Source organism: Notolepis coatsorum, assembly GCF_963971535.1.
Source record: "Notolepis coatsorum genome assembly, chromosome: 17".
Classification (NCBI taxonomy): domain Eukaryota; kingdom Metazoa; phylum Chordata; class Actinopteri; order Aulopiformes; family Paralepididae; genus Notolepis; species Notolepis coatsorum.
In genome coordinates this window covers 52,784,585-52,800,089 of record NC_140181.1, presented here as the reverse complement: position 1 = coordinate 52,800,089, position 15,505 = coordinate 52,784,585, and the positions used below count along the sequence as shown (strand labels likewise).

The 15,505-nt window shown below is 48.6% G+C and overlaps 1 protein-coding gene across 5 annotated transcripts in view; it reads left to right on the top strand.

Annotated features, from left to right (window-relative positions):
- The window catches only part of arhgef19 (Rho guanine nucleotide exchange factor (GEF) 19), a 66,212-nt gene that overhangs the window by 10,634 nt on the left and 40,073 nt on the right, over window positions 1-15,505 (top strand). Inside the window, exon 2 of one of the 5 annotated variants that reach the window (XM_084332858.1) lies at window positions 565-650. The exons of the other annotated variants lie outside the window; for them this stretch is intronic. The gene's annotated coding sequence lies outside the window, so the exon portion shown is untranslated. The remainder of the gene's footprint in view (window positions 1-564; window positions 651-15,505) is intronic. 5 annotated transcript variants of the gene reach the window in all.

Genomic DNA, 15,505 nt, shown 5'->3' with positions numbered 1-15,505 from the left:
CAGAGCGGTATGAAAGTGCTCTGATTGACAGTTTGGGTGCAGAGAACACCAGCCGTGCGTCGTGTGGATTAATCGGAACCCCCCCCCCCTCTAAAGAAAATAAACCTCAACAGGAATGCAACAGATGCACACATGAATGTCTACAACATTCTGTAGACCTCCAAGCTGTTTAATCGTTAACTGGATGTTGGATAATTTCCAAACTGACTGGAGGGAGCGCAGAATAGCAGCTTATACCTCTGTAGGCATAAGAGAAGCCTCCAGTATATACTTATGTGACCAAACCAAACATCCTTCAGCGCTCACAGGCTCTACGTGCTGTATGTGCGCACACTGGCCTATCTTTTAATACCAAAGATCTAACAATTGTATGTCAGACAGTGCTCATTACCAGATTGCCTGGATATACTGTATGTGCGTTTGGATCCTCTGGTCTTCATTGCATCAGATTTAAGGGCCTTTTATGGCTCATGATAATGTACCATAACGGGATCAGGTAATTTCCCCATAGTCCCTTTGTGTCTTCACCGTCCCGCTTGTGTCTGTTCTGTTGTTGTCTCTCAGCCTCCTCTACGACCTGCAGCTGTTGTTGGCTGCACTGTGCAAACGGAGGCGGGTTTAAAAAGTTCCAGAAGTCTTGGCGTTTACACGTGAGATGGTCTTCATTTTGTGGGGCTTTTAAATGAGATATTGTTGTTTGCGCTGTCCATTTATGTTAGCCACAGTCCCACTCAGTGAGTCGGGCGGGGGGGGGGGGGGTTGTATGGGGTCAGGGGAGGCCATTCTCACGTCCTGTCGCTTTCAATCAAAGACGGATAGCGTCATGCATGGACACATGCACACACGCCTCAGGTGTGTGTCCAGCCTTATAAGGGCCCCATCATTTGTCAGTGCTTTGTCTGATTCTAAGCCGGGTTGTCAGTGCAGGGTCTTCATAGTGTCTCGGTCGGGACACGGGGTAGTCGCCTGAGGCTTCAGGACCGGATTAAGAAGACCCACAGCATGTGTAAACATTTGGGTACTGACCCCCCCCCCCCCACCCCTCCTCCTCCTCCCATAGCCTCTGGGAAGCTCACCTGTCTGTGTGGGAGTGGAGCGGAAGAGGGACAAATACCAAGAAACTTTCTGACCCGTCTTCACTCAGCCTCACTCACGCCATCCCAAGAGTCTTACAAAATTCGGATTAGCTCCTCACGTTGACTTCTTGTCTGTTTCTCTGGATCTGATTAAAGAGAACTGTGTTGATTTTGAGATGTCCATTACAGAAAAAATACATTAGGCAGTTCAACCAAAACGCACACACACACCACATGCTGTCCAGATAGTTGTGGTGTGATCTGCTGCGGTTTGGAGATATTGGCTATAGAGACACAACAGAGCTCAAAATAGGCCTTCTTTTGTGGCGCTTAAAGCATAAAAAAAGGACATTTGAAAAAGTCAACACCAGTGTCTCTTTCCAGAAATCATTACACGGTTACTCACAATAATCCACACACCTCACTGTGGGCAGTTTCACCATAATAGTTCTTACTGAAACTGTTGACTATGAGGTCTTGAGTAACCATGCAATCATTTCTGGAGTAAGTTCATTTTCAAAAACCTATATCAACATGTTTTGTAATTTTCACAAATATTTTTAAGTATTGTGCATACCAGGTAATATCAATCAAACTGCAGTTGGGTCACAATACAGGATTTTCTTTCAAATTTCGAATTAAAGGTTGCCTTTTTTGTGCAACGATCTTGCTACATTACCTTAATCATTTTCAGCTTTTCTCTTAGCTATGCCCTAAAGGACATAAACTCATATCATGCTAACATTCTACTAAAAAGAAAATCTTTGAAGATTACTTTGAGCCAAAGTTACACTGCAATTCTCTTTCAGACAGCACAGTTCCGGGTAGCAGCCATATTTCATCACCTGACCTGAATACTGCATGCTGATTCGCTGTGAACAGATTTATCTGGCTCTGTAAAAGAACACCACTGATGTTTCTGCTGTAAAATGTGAACTTGCAATGCATTTTCAATGGACAATAAAGGCTTTTGTGACAACTCACCCAGGTTTTAGAATGGACTATGTCTTAACAGTAACTCATGGTTCAGAATGGACTATGTCTAACAGTAACTCAGGGTTCAGAATTATGTCTTAACAGTAACTCAGGGTTCAGAATGGACTATGTCTTAACAGTAACTCAGGGTTCAGAATGGACTATGTCTTAACAGTAACTCGGGGTTCAGAATGGACTATGTCTTAACAGTAACTCACTTAACAGTCAGTTAATTTATTTTTTACATCGGTTATCGGTTTTTGCAAATGAATTCTTCAGATGTTTGAGCACCACAAAAAAGTACGACCAAACCACTGCACCTTACACAGAATGTAGGGATAGATAGCACTTCGGGTTAGGAGAAAAAATTAAATGTTTGGGTGAACTGCTCCTTTTAAAATCTTAGCTTACTGGGGCTTTAGAATCTATTGTTCATCAAAACCTGTGGAAGCAATGGGCTATAGTATATTATTAAACCATCTGACTCATCAACAAATGCATACAAAGTTAAATACATGGGGTGCTTCACAAAATACACAGTGCAGTTAGTGTCCTAACTTAAAAAAAAAAAAAAAAAAAAGTAAACATTAAATTAATTATTGTTACTTTCTCTTTGGCAGGTTTTCTTCACACATCATACATAGTGACAATACAACAACAAACAAATGAAAACCGCTTCCTAAAAAGAAAAACATGAGAGAGAGCCAGGGAGATTTCCCACAAGTGACACACGGAGTGATGTAATGTCTCTCCCAACGTCACTCGTCCAACCAGACAATGCTGGGCTCTTCTAGTCTACTGCTTGGCAATTAGTGGGCTGGTGTGACAGGGTTTCGCTGCGACCTCACACACACACAGGGGCTGCCTCGCACCACACTGTGAAGACACTCCTGTCTGACCAAACACACCAGGCTCCCTGCCCCGGGGAGAAGCTTGTGGGGCGGCCGGGCGGGGGAAGGGAAAGCCGGACACTGTTTCCAATGGAAATGTGTTTTTCCCAAACGATGTTGGGAAAAGTTTATGGAATTATATGATCAAAATGAAAGATATGTGATATGATATGTATCACTGCTTCAACGACATTCAAGACATAAAATAAAAGTCAAACACTGTCAAAATTATGTCTTCAATTCCACAAAACCACAAACAATTCCGACAGTGTTGGCATTTGTTGTAACACAGACCATCTACCCTCCACACAAACAATCAGACCAACTTTTAATTATGCGATTACACAAACATTTCAGGGCTTTTCACTAAGCTGAGTCAGTGCCGGAGCTAGCGCTCATATTTCTTGCGAGTCCATTAAAGGATTATTCCGAGCCTTTGAGACGGAAAAAAAAATATTACAATAAATGCGCTCTCTTTTATCACTGCTGCTATAAAAGAGATGCCAGAGTGGTATTTATTCATTAACTACTGTAGTGCAGACACACCGTCTTTAGAGAAGCCTGGGGAGATTACAGGGCCAAACACTGCCAGCAAAGTCCATAACACTCACAAATAACACCCTGCTTACGACAAGGAAAATTATAAGTCTTCCGTATTGAAATTTGAATGGTATGATATAATTGTATCAGTGTTGGGGTGGGGGGGGGGTGTAATCGGATGCTTTCATGTTGTGATGAATGCAGTGAAAGCGGGTGGGGGATGGGCTATTATTTGTATTTATTTAATCTAACATCTATTTTATGTTGAAATAGACATTTCATTATTCCACATCAGGCTTGGGTGTGAAGATGCGGCTTATTGACACCACAGGTCTTAATATCTGTATTTACCTGCATTGCTTTTACCCTTTTCTTATTCTCTGTATTGCCTTTATTTTATGCTCTTTTTTACTGCTGTGAAGCACTTTGGGCTGCAATTCGTGTATGAAAGGTGCTATACAAATAAAGTTTATTATTATTACAAAAGGAATATGTTGATTTGTGAACCGTGTGAGCGCTGGTAGGGGGTGGAGGGGGGTTATGGTAACAACCAGTTGATCAGGTTATGGATGAGAAAGGAGAAATGGTCATGGAAGACGCTCTGCAAATAAAGGGCTTTCCCAAACAATAGGAGGTGAACCAGGAAATCATCCGGGTTCCAGTGGAGTATTTTCTGTTAATACAGAGTACCTACTTCTGGCACAATACTGTACATCCAAACCTGTATCAGAACTAGCCCAAGAAAACTAGTGACATTGTCCCATCGTACAGCAATGCACTCGATATGTCTTTATTACTCAGTAGTTGTTGCGCTATATATCAGTTGTGTATACTTGTGTGTGTGTGTGTGTCTATGTCTATAGCGGTATAAGCAGTTCCCATACCCTCTCAGGTATCTTGTGCTTGGGGCAGCTTGCCCTAGTCGTTCAGATAAAGACTGCCTTTGTCTACAACAGGGAACAGGTAACCGTTTGTGTCTGTGCGCGCGCGCGCGCGCGCGTGTGTGTGTGTGTGTGTGTGTGTGTGTGTGTGTGTGTGTGTGTGTGTGTGTGTGTGTGTGTGTGTGTGTGTGTGTGTGTGTGTGCGCACGCATGCACATGTAACTATTTGTGTCTGCTTGTGTATGTGTGTGTGTATTTGACAGAGAGAGAGTCGACAAGGTCGCCTGCCTTTCCAGTGGGTGTGGCTGTTTGAAAAAGAAAAGGGCATAAGATGTGTGTGTGCGTGCACATACCCGTATGTGCGCACGTGCACAGCCATGTGCAGGTGGCGACACACTTACGCGTGCATGTGTGTGTGTCTGAACTATTCCAGTTACCTGGTGTTTAAGTCAGTAGTGGAGGATTACCTGCTCAGGAAACGGGAGGGACGGAGGTAGAGACGGAGGTAGAGACAGAGGTAGAGACAGAGGTAGAGACAGACGTAGAGACAGAGGTAGAGACAGAGGTAGAGACAGACGTAGAGACAGACGTACAGTAGAGACGGAGGTAGAGACAGACGTACAGTAGAGACAGAGGTAGAGACAGACGTACAGTAGAGACAGAGGTAGAGCCAGAGGTAGAGACAGACATAGAGACAGAGCGAGACAGAGGTAGAGCCAGAGGTAGAGACAGACATAGAGACAGAGCGAGACAGAGGTAGAGCCAGAGGTAGAGACAGACATAGAGACAGAGCTAGAGACAGAGGTAGAGACAGAGGTAGAGACAGAATTAGAGACAGACATAGAGACAGAGCTAGAGACAGACGTAGAGACAGAGCTAGAGACAGAGGTAGAGACAGAGGTAGAGACAGAGGTAGAGACAGAGGTAGAGACAGAATTAGAGACAGACATAGAGACAGAGCTAGAGACAGAGGTAGAGACAGAGGTAGAGACAGAGGTACAGTAGAGACAGAGGTAGAGACAGAGGTAGAGACAGACGTAGAGACAGAGGTAGAGACAGAGGTAGAGACAGAGGTAGAGACAGAGGTAGAGACAGAGGTAGAGACAGACGTAGAGACAGAGGTAGAGACAGACATAGAGACAGACATAGAGACAGACGTAGAGACAGACATAGAGACAGACGTAGAGACAGACGTAGAGACAGACGTAGAGACAGACGTAGAGACAGACGTAGAGACAGACATAGAGACAGACGTAGAGACAGACTTAGAGACAGACATAGAGACAGACTTAGAGACAGACATAGAGACAGAGGTAGAGACAGACATAGAGACAGGTAGAGACAGACGTAGAGACAGACATAGAGACAGGTAGAGACAGACGTAGAGACAGACGTAGAGACAGACATAGAGACAGGTAGAGACAGACGTAGAGACAGACATAGAGACAGACATAGAGACAGGTAGAGACAGACGTAGAGACAGACATAGAGACAGACGTAGAGACAGACGTAGAGACAGACATAGAGACAGGTAGAGACAGACGTAGAGACGAAGGTTTATGTTTATTAGGATCCCCATTAGTCATCATCGATGTGTTGACTATTCTTCCTGGGGTCCTCAAAGGTAAAGACGAAGCTAAAGATGAAGGTAGAGATAGGTAGAGACAGAGGTAGAGACAGAGGTTCACTGGGTTCTGTTGAGACCAAACAGACCGACTCTATGGCCGTATTCCATTAAAGTGAAAACAGGTCGACACACACAGAGAAGATGTTGGTCAAACCATGTAACAGATGACCTCAAGCTGAAAGGTGAGAGTGACAAGGATGTTATTCTCCTCCTCTGTCTGTCTGTCTGTCTGTCTGTCTGTCTGTCTGTCTGTCTGTCTGTCTGTCTGTCTGTCTGTCTGTCTGTCTGTCTGTCTGTCTGTCTGTCTGTTGTGGTATTCTGTGTGTGTGTGTGTGTGTGTGTGTGTGTGTGTGTGTGTGTGTGTGTGTGTGTGTGTGTGTGTGTGTGTGTGTGTGTGTGTGTGTGTGTGTGTGTGTGTGTGTGTGTGTGTGTGTGTGTGTGTGTGTGTGTGTGTGTGTGTGTGTGTGTGTGTGTGTGTGTGTGTGTGTGTGTGTGTGTGTGTGTGTGTGTGTGTGTGTGTGTGTGTGTGTGTGTGTGTGTGTGTGTGTGTGTGTGTGTAAATGGATAAGTACAGGGTCTGAGAGCTGTGTGAGAAGCAGTCTTTAATTAGGGCAGGAAGAAATGGCTCTGGAGACACACTATGCCAGACGAGGTGTATGTGTGTGTGGTATGAACAAGGAGGACATATCCTGCTCACGTCCAGGTTTCAGTCTCCATCTTGTTATGTACAGTGGAGAATATATGTGTATATTAAAATCTGATGTCCCGAGGGGGAGTCGAACAGGGGAGCTCCCGCTCCGCGGGCGACGACATAGACTGCTGCACTAAGAAGTGAATCCACTGCTAAGTACCGTACCTATGCGTCTATTAACCCTTGTAACTGAGGGGTACAATTCCCTGACTGTATTGTTAAGTATGGTATTAAACCACTACCTCTTGTACTTTAACTTCTGGCCATCCAGTACATGATATAGATATGATGAACACTTTCCCACCTGATGAAACGAAGTCCACACAAATGTACAAATCGAATATTTAATATAGCAAAAGGTATATACAACGTTCACTTGTTTACACTTATGATTTGAAATGCACTTGTATGGCAAATGAGTATTCGTAGGTAAATCAACATTGAATGTCCAATCTCTGGTTACGCAGGGAGTAAGTATACAACCCGGTTCTTTAGGAAACTATAGCGATGGTACTTAAATGATTATAGCTGGATACACTAAGGGGGGGGGGGGGTGTCCCGCTGGTTGTAAGACAGTAGGAGGGGGGGGTTAGAGAAGCCGCTGGCGGTATCCCATCTGGCCGACGATTTCTTGGGAGAATTCAAAGTCTTGAACACGGTGCCCACAGAACCTCGGTCCGCAGACGAATACAGCTGGACCCTCTGGTGGACGGTAGCTGCCGGTCCACAACGGAGAGACGTGAGGCGACCTCACTGGTGTAGAGCGCCGTCTCACCTGGAGTCCTCTCCGGGGGGTAGTTCCAACACTCCGCAGTGTTGGCCGTTATCCATGGAATAATCAAAGCACCCAAAGCATAATCCAAGCCGTGGAAGGCTCGCCGTCGTCCGGGTAGAGTAATCCAATGTACAGGTCCAGTCGCCCTGGCCCGGAGCTCCTCGGATGCAAGCACCACTAGTGGTCTGCCCAGCCTGGTTAAGACTCCAGATAACGTCAGGAACGATGGGGGTACTGATAACTTTATAACTCTAACCGAACGATGCACCATACATAATAGACTATTATTAGCTTAATAGAATACGTCCAACTCGACGGTATAGTGCCAAACTATGACAATTCAACTATTAATCCACACGATATCTCAATGCCTATTCTGAGGCCAAGTAGGCCTTACTGCACCACACGTGCGTCGTGGGTGAGGCTTCGCGTCTGTTACTCGGTTGGAGGGTAAAGAACTGGACTAAAAGAAAGTTCTACTTTACTTGCGCCATATATATATGCGCTGTGAACAAATAGTACCATTCGTATTTCGCCAGACGTATTCCTACGCGGAACCGGGCTTGCCACGACATGTTGGGCGGCACGATTGAACTTGAACCTAGGGGTATGGCTGCTGGCGCCAGGTTCTCGTCCAATGGTAGAATGAAACTATTATGGGCTGTTTAGTAGACTAAAGGGATATTCAGTGCATATTGTACAAGGAATATACAGGGGATATCAAACGATATACAAATACTATTCAAATATATATATATAAATAAATATATATATTCGGTTTAATCTGATCCTTCACAACAGCCGCCCCCTAATTAGTCCCACCTAATTAGCTAAGCAGAGACAGATTAACCGCACTGTCTACCACTCAAGGTCCGCTGTAAGGGTCAGTCAACTCACAAAGTCATAGGGTCATGGTCATCATCGATAGTGTCTGGGAGTCGGGGCAGTTCTATTAGCCTCGCCACGGGTCGTGTGTAAGTTCGCCCTTGGACGAGTACTTCAGCTGCTCGGACCTTGCCATCGGCACCGGTGATCACTTTGCTTACGCGGCCAGCCGGCCACATAGCTCTGGGTAGTGACTGGTCGATAATCATGAAGACTGTTCCTTCTGTCAAATTGTCTCTCTCTTTTACCCACTTCTGGCGGGTCTGTAGAGACGGTAGGTAGTGGAGTAGGAAGTTGCTCCAAAACTTGTCAGCTAGTACTTGACTGTACCTCCACATTCTTCGGCCGTTCGCTTCTTCAGGCCTGTACATTGTCTGGGGTAGCGCGGGGTCCAGCCGCCCCATTAAGAGTGTGTTGGGGGTGACTGGGTCGACATCTGCTACATCACTGGAGACGTAACCGAGGGGCTTTGAGTTCAATACTCCCTCGATCTCCGTGAGGACTGTCATTAGGACTTCCTCCGCCACAGTCTGGGCCCCAAGCACGGCGTACAGGGCTGTCTTTATAGAACGTACTTCTCGTTCCCAGGTTCCACCGAAGTGGGGTGCGTTCGGGGGATTAAACTGGAAGTCAATCTGGGATGGAGCGAGGTGGGTCTTAAGTTCTGGGCCCATAGCTTGGAAGCTCTCTCTCAGCTCTCTTTCTCCGCCTTTGAAGTTTGTCCCGTGATCAGACAACAATGTAGACGGTTTTCCTTTCCGTGATGTGAATCTTCGGAAGGCCATAAGGAATGAGTCTGTGCTCATGGTCGGAAGGAGCTCGATATGTATCGCTCTGGTGGTCATGCATTTGAATACAATACCCCACCGTTTCTCGGTTCCTCTTCCTCTCTTTATATACAACGGGCCAAAGCAGTCCATGCCTGTGGAGTGGAATGGCTTGTCGCCGAGTCGGAGGCGACAGGGGGGTAAGTCCGCCATCCGTGGTATGCTGGGCTGCGCGCGGCACTTTCGGCAGTCTAGACAGGTTCGCTGGAAGCGTCGCACCGCTTCTCTTCCTTGAAGTATCCAATAGCGACGTCTGATCTCCGCGAAGACTCTCTCTGCTCCTGCGTGGTGTACATCCTCGTCGTATTTCTTTATGATCAGCTCTGTGACCTTGTGTCGGCTGTTCAAGACTATCGGGTACTTAATGTCATCCGGTAGATCGGGGGCTCTCCGCAGGCGACCACCCACTCTGATGAGATTATGGGCGTCACTCTCGGGTGCCAGGTGGAGCAGTCTGCTGTCTGATGGGACGGGCTTTCCTCCCTGTAGACAGTCTAGCTCATCGGGGAACGAGTCTCTCTGGGCTCGTTGTAGTAGAAGAAGTTCTGCTTCTTCGTAGTCAGCTGCTGAAATGTCAGTGGTGGACTGAATCTCTGGGTGGTGCCACAGGAATGTCTTTTGCTGCGCACTCTCTAGGGTAATGCAGTCATCTATGTTGGGGTCTGTGGAGGCGACTGTGCTCAGTCCACAGAACATAGGTTTCTTGTTCTCAGCCTCCTCGTTACTTGCTTCCCGTGGGGTGGGCGTAGGCCACTCTTCTTCGGGGAGCTTGAGGAATTCTGGTCCGTCACTGTAGATGTTGCGACGGGTGAGGTCATCCAGGGACATTCCCCGGGTGATGACGTCAGCTGGGTTGTGTTTGATGTCCACATACCGCCAGCTCGCTGCTTCTGTTAACTCTTGAATCTCGGTGACTCTGACTCCCACGAAGACTTTGTATCTGCATGAATCAGACTTGATCCATGTGAGTACTGTCGTGGAATCTGACCACAAGATTGTTCTGTGCACCGGAATGGTGAGTTCACGTTGGATTAACGTGGCTAGATGCGCTCCTGCTAGGGCTGCGCAGAGCTCTAGACGCGGGATAGATTGTTGCTTTCGTGGGGCTATTCTTGAGCGGGCCAGGATGAAAGCAGTGTGTATCTTTCCTCCCTTCTCTTGGGCGCGCAAGTAGGCCACCGATCCATAGGCTACTTCGGAGGCGTCGCTGAAGACGTGTAGATCAATCTTGCATGTCTCTGGCCTCACTGTGGATGGGAAGTAGCTGCGGCGTATATTGACGCCTGGGAGTGAGCGGAGTTCCGTCTCCCACTCTCTCCATGTTGAGGCAAGGTGTGCGGGTATTGGGTCGTCCCAGCCCTGGTCCTTGTCCCATAGTGCTCGTACAATCATCTTTGCCCTGGTGGTGTAAGGTAGAATACATCCCAACGGGTCATATTGTCTGGTGAGTGTTCTGTACACACTCCGTCTGGTGGTCGGTATCGCCGTCGACCTTCCCTGCTCTGGAGTCAAGGGTTTGTGTCTATAGTGGAGCGAGTCTGTTTTGAAGCGCCAGACCAGTCCTAGTGTCATTTCTTGGGCTTCTCCTGGGATGGTCGCCATCCAGGTCTCGCTGCTGGCAGCCTTGTCCGCGGGGGAGAGGCTGCGCAATACGTGCGGGTCACTGCTGGCCCACTGCCTGAGATCAAAGCCGCCTTTGATCAGGGAGGCGCGTAGCTTGATTAGGAGAGCCTCGGCTTCTTCTTGAGTCGAAACGCTTTGTAAACAGTTGTCCACGTAGAAACTGTTCTTCACACTGTGTCGGACCTCTTCATCTGCTGCTGGGTCCTCTGCGACGTGTTTCTGTAGTGCAAACAATACTGGGGGGTCGCTGCTGGCCCGCTGCCGGAGATCAAAGCCGTCTTTGATCAGGGAGGCGCGGAGCAGCGCACGACGTCGCCAGTCAATTTTCTTCTCGACATGCTGCAGGAGTGTGGTGTCTCCTTCTGTCGTTCTGGAGTGGAGGCAGCTAGTGGCTGCTGTTCGGTTGAGAGATTTAGCGAGGGGGCCTTGTAGTGTCCACCCTAGGCGGGTCTCGACTGCTGCAGGACAGCCTCGGGGTCCTGTATGGACCCGGTCAATCGGGACTATGAGTTCTGCATGGTCGGAGCCTATCAGCAGGGTCGGGGTAGCGCCGTCTATGAGCGGGATAGGTAGTTGTCGCAGGTGCACATATTTATCCATCAACTTGGCGATAGGGTAGGTGTACTGCGATAGTCCTATTTCTTGGCTGGTGAAAGCATTTGTAATCCTATACCGTCGCTCTGGCTGCCCGTTTGCTGCGATAGTGAAGGAGACATTCTCGCCCTTTATCGTCTTTAAATCTCTTCTTATTGTCCGAATCGTCATTTCGTTCTCGCTCCCCCGCAGTCCCAGCTGGGCCACAGCGGACGCGAGCAGAAGGGTCTTCTCTGACCCGTCATCAAGGACGGCGTAAGTGTCCATGACTTTATCTTGGTAGCTCAATGTCACACGGACTACCTTTAAGAGCACTTGGGCGCCGCTGCTGCTGGCGGGGTCAATGTACATGACACTTGCCTTGGTGCCGCTCGGTGGTGCAGGTGGAGGCCGTCTTCTGTTACTTTCGTGTAGTATATCTAGATGGGCTCCGTCGCACCGACTGCACCTTTTCTTTAGGCGGCATTCGGCTGCCATGTGTGGTCGCGCACATCGGTAACGGCGCCTGTTGGACTTTATCCATTGACTCACTTCTTCTGCATTCATCTTTGTGAACAGGTCACATTGTGACAGCCAGTGTTCTTTCTCACAGTAGGGACAAACCATCTTCCACTTCTCTTTTCTCGAGGGGGTACTGTGGCTCCTACTGCTCGGTACTGACTCTGATTGGTGCATGACAGTCACCGATCTTCTTCCATCATTTATTCTCCTGGGTCCCTCTCTGGAGCTTGGCGTGCTCCGCCCGAACGTATCCAGTCGTAAGCTGCTGACTTCTCTCGCCAGGAAGTCGGCTAGATCAAGGAGGGATGGTTCGGGGCCGTTGGGATCCCGGTAGTCTCTCTGCCGCCTAAAACGCTCTTGTCTTGCGGGTGGCAGCTTCTCCAAAATCCTCTCGACGTTAGAGTTGGCGTATAGCTCATGCATGCCCTTTTCCCGTTGCGCTCCCAGCATCCCTACCAGGGACTGCACTTTGATTGACAGGTCGTCTAATGAGCGATTGTCTGTTGCTGGGGGTAGGCGATCAATATGCCTTATCTCTTGGATTACGTAATCCCATATACGTCCATATCTCTGGTCCAGCGCCGCCAGGGCCGCTGTGTATGGTGTCGTAGAGGTGGCATAGGCTAGCGCTATATTGTGCGCTCGCGGCACTTTCAGGTGCTTCAGTAATATTGCATACTTGTGGCGTTCATCAGCGACATCCACCATCATTGTCTCTAAGCACATCCGGAGCTCCGTGTACTGTGCTCGATTCTCATAGGTGAAATCTGGAAACGACGGCGTGGCAATGTATGACGCCGTGGATGGCTTATACATCGGCGAGCGTTGGGGGAGAGACCTCCTAGGCGAGTCCCCTCTTGCGCCTCTCTGTGGGCTGGTACCGACAGGGTACCATGGCCCGCTGGTCCAGGTGCTATTCCTCGGGGCTGGTCGTGCGTCGTGCTCACCCGTGAATAGAGTCGGGGGTCTGTAGCGCAGCGCCGCGGGGGTATAGCCTGGGCTGTACTGGACCTCCTGGTCCGGTGGAGTACTGTGCTGTCGTCGGGCTTGGTTCTCCTCCTCTCCCTCTTCTTCCTCTATCAGGTCTTCCAGATCCTGTAATCGTTTATTTAGCTTCTCCGCAGTGTATGCCGCTCCTTCCTTGTAGCTGGGTCTCGCTTGGACCGGTCTGGGAAGGGGGTCTGCGGGGAGTATAGGCTCGGTCTGTTGGTCAAGTTCAGGGTCGCTTGCTCGGTGAGGAGACGCTGCCCTTGACTGTTGTCTCGACGAGTTCCTTGAACCCCTGGCGGAGGGAGAGGGTGTTGCCTTGCGGATCAGCTGCTCCATTAGCTGCGCTTGTAACTTGTCGCGCTCGACTTCGCGCTTGGTGAGATCTGCTTCTCTTTGGGCACCGGCAGCGGCGCGCTGGGCGTCGGCCCGGTCTCTTGCCATATTCTCTTCCGTCTGAAGGCGTCTCATCTCCAGGCGTGTGCGCTCTTCTTCGCTCCGTTGCTGCGCTTGGAGGCGTTCTCTTTCAATAGTAAAATGTTCGCGCTCGCTAAGCGTCTGTGCTTGGAGTCGATCGCGTTCGGTAGAGGCTGTCAGGCTGACGAGGAACGCCTGTTGTAGCATCCTCTCCGCTTCGCTGGGGGAAGGCGGTTGTGGAGGTGAGCCGCTCCTGGGTGAGCCGCTCCTGGGTGTACTCGTTGGGGAGTCCTGGAGCTCTATTTCCTCGGCGCTCTCCTCCTCTTCTTCCGTGCAGAGTTCTCTCTCTGTAGGGTTGTCTTCCTCCAGGGGCTGGTCGGGGACTACTTCTTCGGTATTGGCGGGGGGTAAAGGCATGTCAGCTCCCTCCTGGTCCCCACCGTGAGCTTGGTCAGTTACATTAGAACCTACTAGGGCCTCTGTGGTCGGGGAAACCTGGTCGTTAAGGTCAGACATAATTTTACTTTCTACTTTTACCGCGTTTACCGTTTGTCGAAGGCTAGGTAGTTGACTGACAGCGTAATCCTCTAAGTACTGAGGTGGCTGTCGTCTGCGCCGCGGGCGTTCTAGGTTAGGAGGACCGTTTCGTGGAGTGTTCATCATAGGCCATTTTAATATTAATAACACTATATTAATATTACACTAGTTACCCATCCGGCTCGAAGGACCAATTGTAACTGAGGGGTACAATTCCCTGACTGTATTGTTAAGTATGGTATTAAACCACTACCTCTTGTACTTTAACTTCTGGCCATCCAGTACATGATATAGATATGATGAACACTTTCCCACCTGATGAAACGAAGTCCACACAAATGTACAAATCGAATATTTAATATAGCAAAAGGTATATACAACGTTCACTTGTTTACACTTATGATTTGAAATGCACTTGTATGGCAAATGAGTATTCGTAGGTAAATCAACATTGAATGTCCAATCTCTGGTTACGCAGGGAGTAAGTATACAACCCGGTTCTTTAGGAAACTATAGCGATGGTACTTAAATGATTATAGCTGGATACACTAGGGGGGGGGGGGGGGTGTCCCGCTGGTTGTAAGACAGTAGGAGGGGGGGGTTAGAGAAGCCGCTGGCGGTATCCCATCTGGCCGACGATTTCTTGGGAGAATTCAAAGTCTTGAACACGGTGCCCACAGAACCTCGGTCCGCAGACGAATACAGCTGGACCCTCTGGTGGACGGTAGCTGCCGGTCCACAACGGAGAGACGTGAGGCGACCTCACTGGTGTAGAGCGCCGTCTCACCTGGAGTCCTCTCCGGGGGGTAGTTCCAACACTCCGCAGTGTTGGCCGTTATCCATGGAATAATCAAAGCACCCAAAGCATAATCCAAGCCGTGGAAGGCTCGCCGTCGTCCGGGTAGAGTAATCCAATGTACAGGTCCAGTCGCCCTGGCCCGGAGCTCCTCGGATGCAAGCACCACTAGTGGTCTGCCCAGCCTGGTTAAGACTCCAGATAACGTCAGGAACGATGGGGGTACTGATAACTTTATAACTCTAACCGAACGATGCACCATACATAATAGACTATTATTAGCTTAATAGAATACGTCCAACTCGACGGTATAGTGCCAAACTATGACAATTCAACTATTAATCCACACGATATCTCAATGCCTATTCTGAGGCCAAGTAGGCCTTACTGCACCACACGTGCGTCGTGGGTGAGGCTTCGCGTCTGTTACTCGGTTGGAGGGTAAAGAACTGGACTAAAAGAAAGTTCTACTTTACTTGCGCCATATATATATGCGCTGTGAACAAATAGTACCATTCGTATTTCGCCAGACGTATTCCTACGCGGAACCGGGCTTGCCACGACATGTTGGGCGGCACGATTGAACTTGAACCTAGGGGTATGGCTGCTGGCGCCAGGTTCTCGTCCAATGGTAGAATGAAACTATTATGGGCTGTTTAGTAGACTAAAGGGATATTCAGTGCATATTGTACAAGGAATATACAGGGGATATCAAACGATATACAAATACTATTCAAATATATATATATAAATAAATATATATATTCGGTTTAATCTGATCCTTCACAACAACCCTGTTATGGGGAAGTGAGTTTAACTCGCAGCCCGCTTACTGCCACAGTCACTTGTCAACACCCCTGTTTCTGTGACTGTGGATATATAC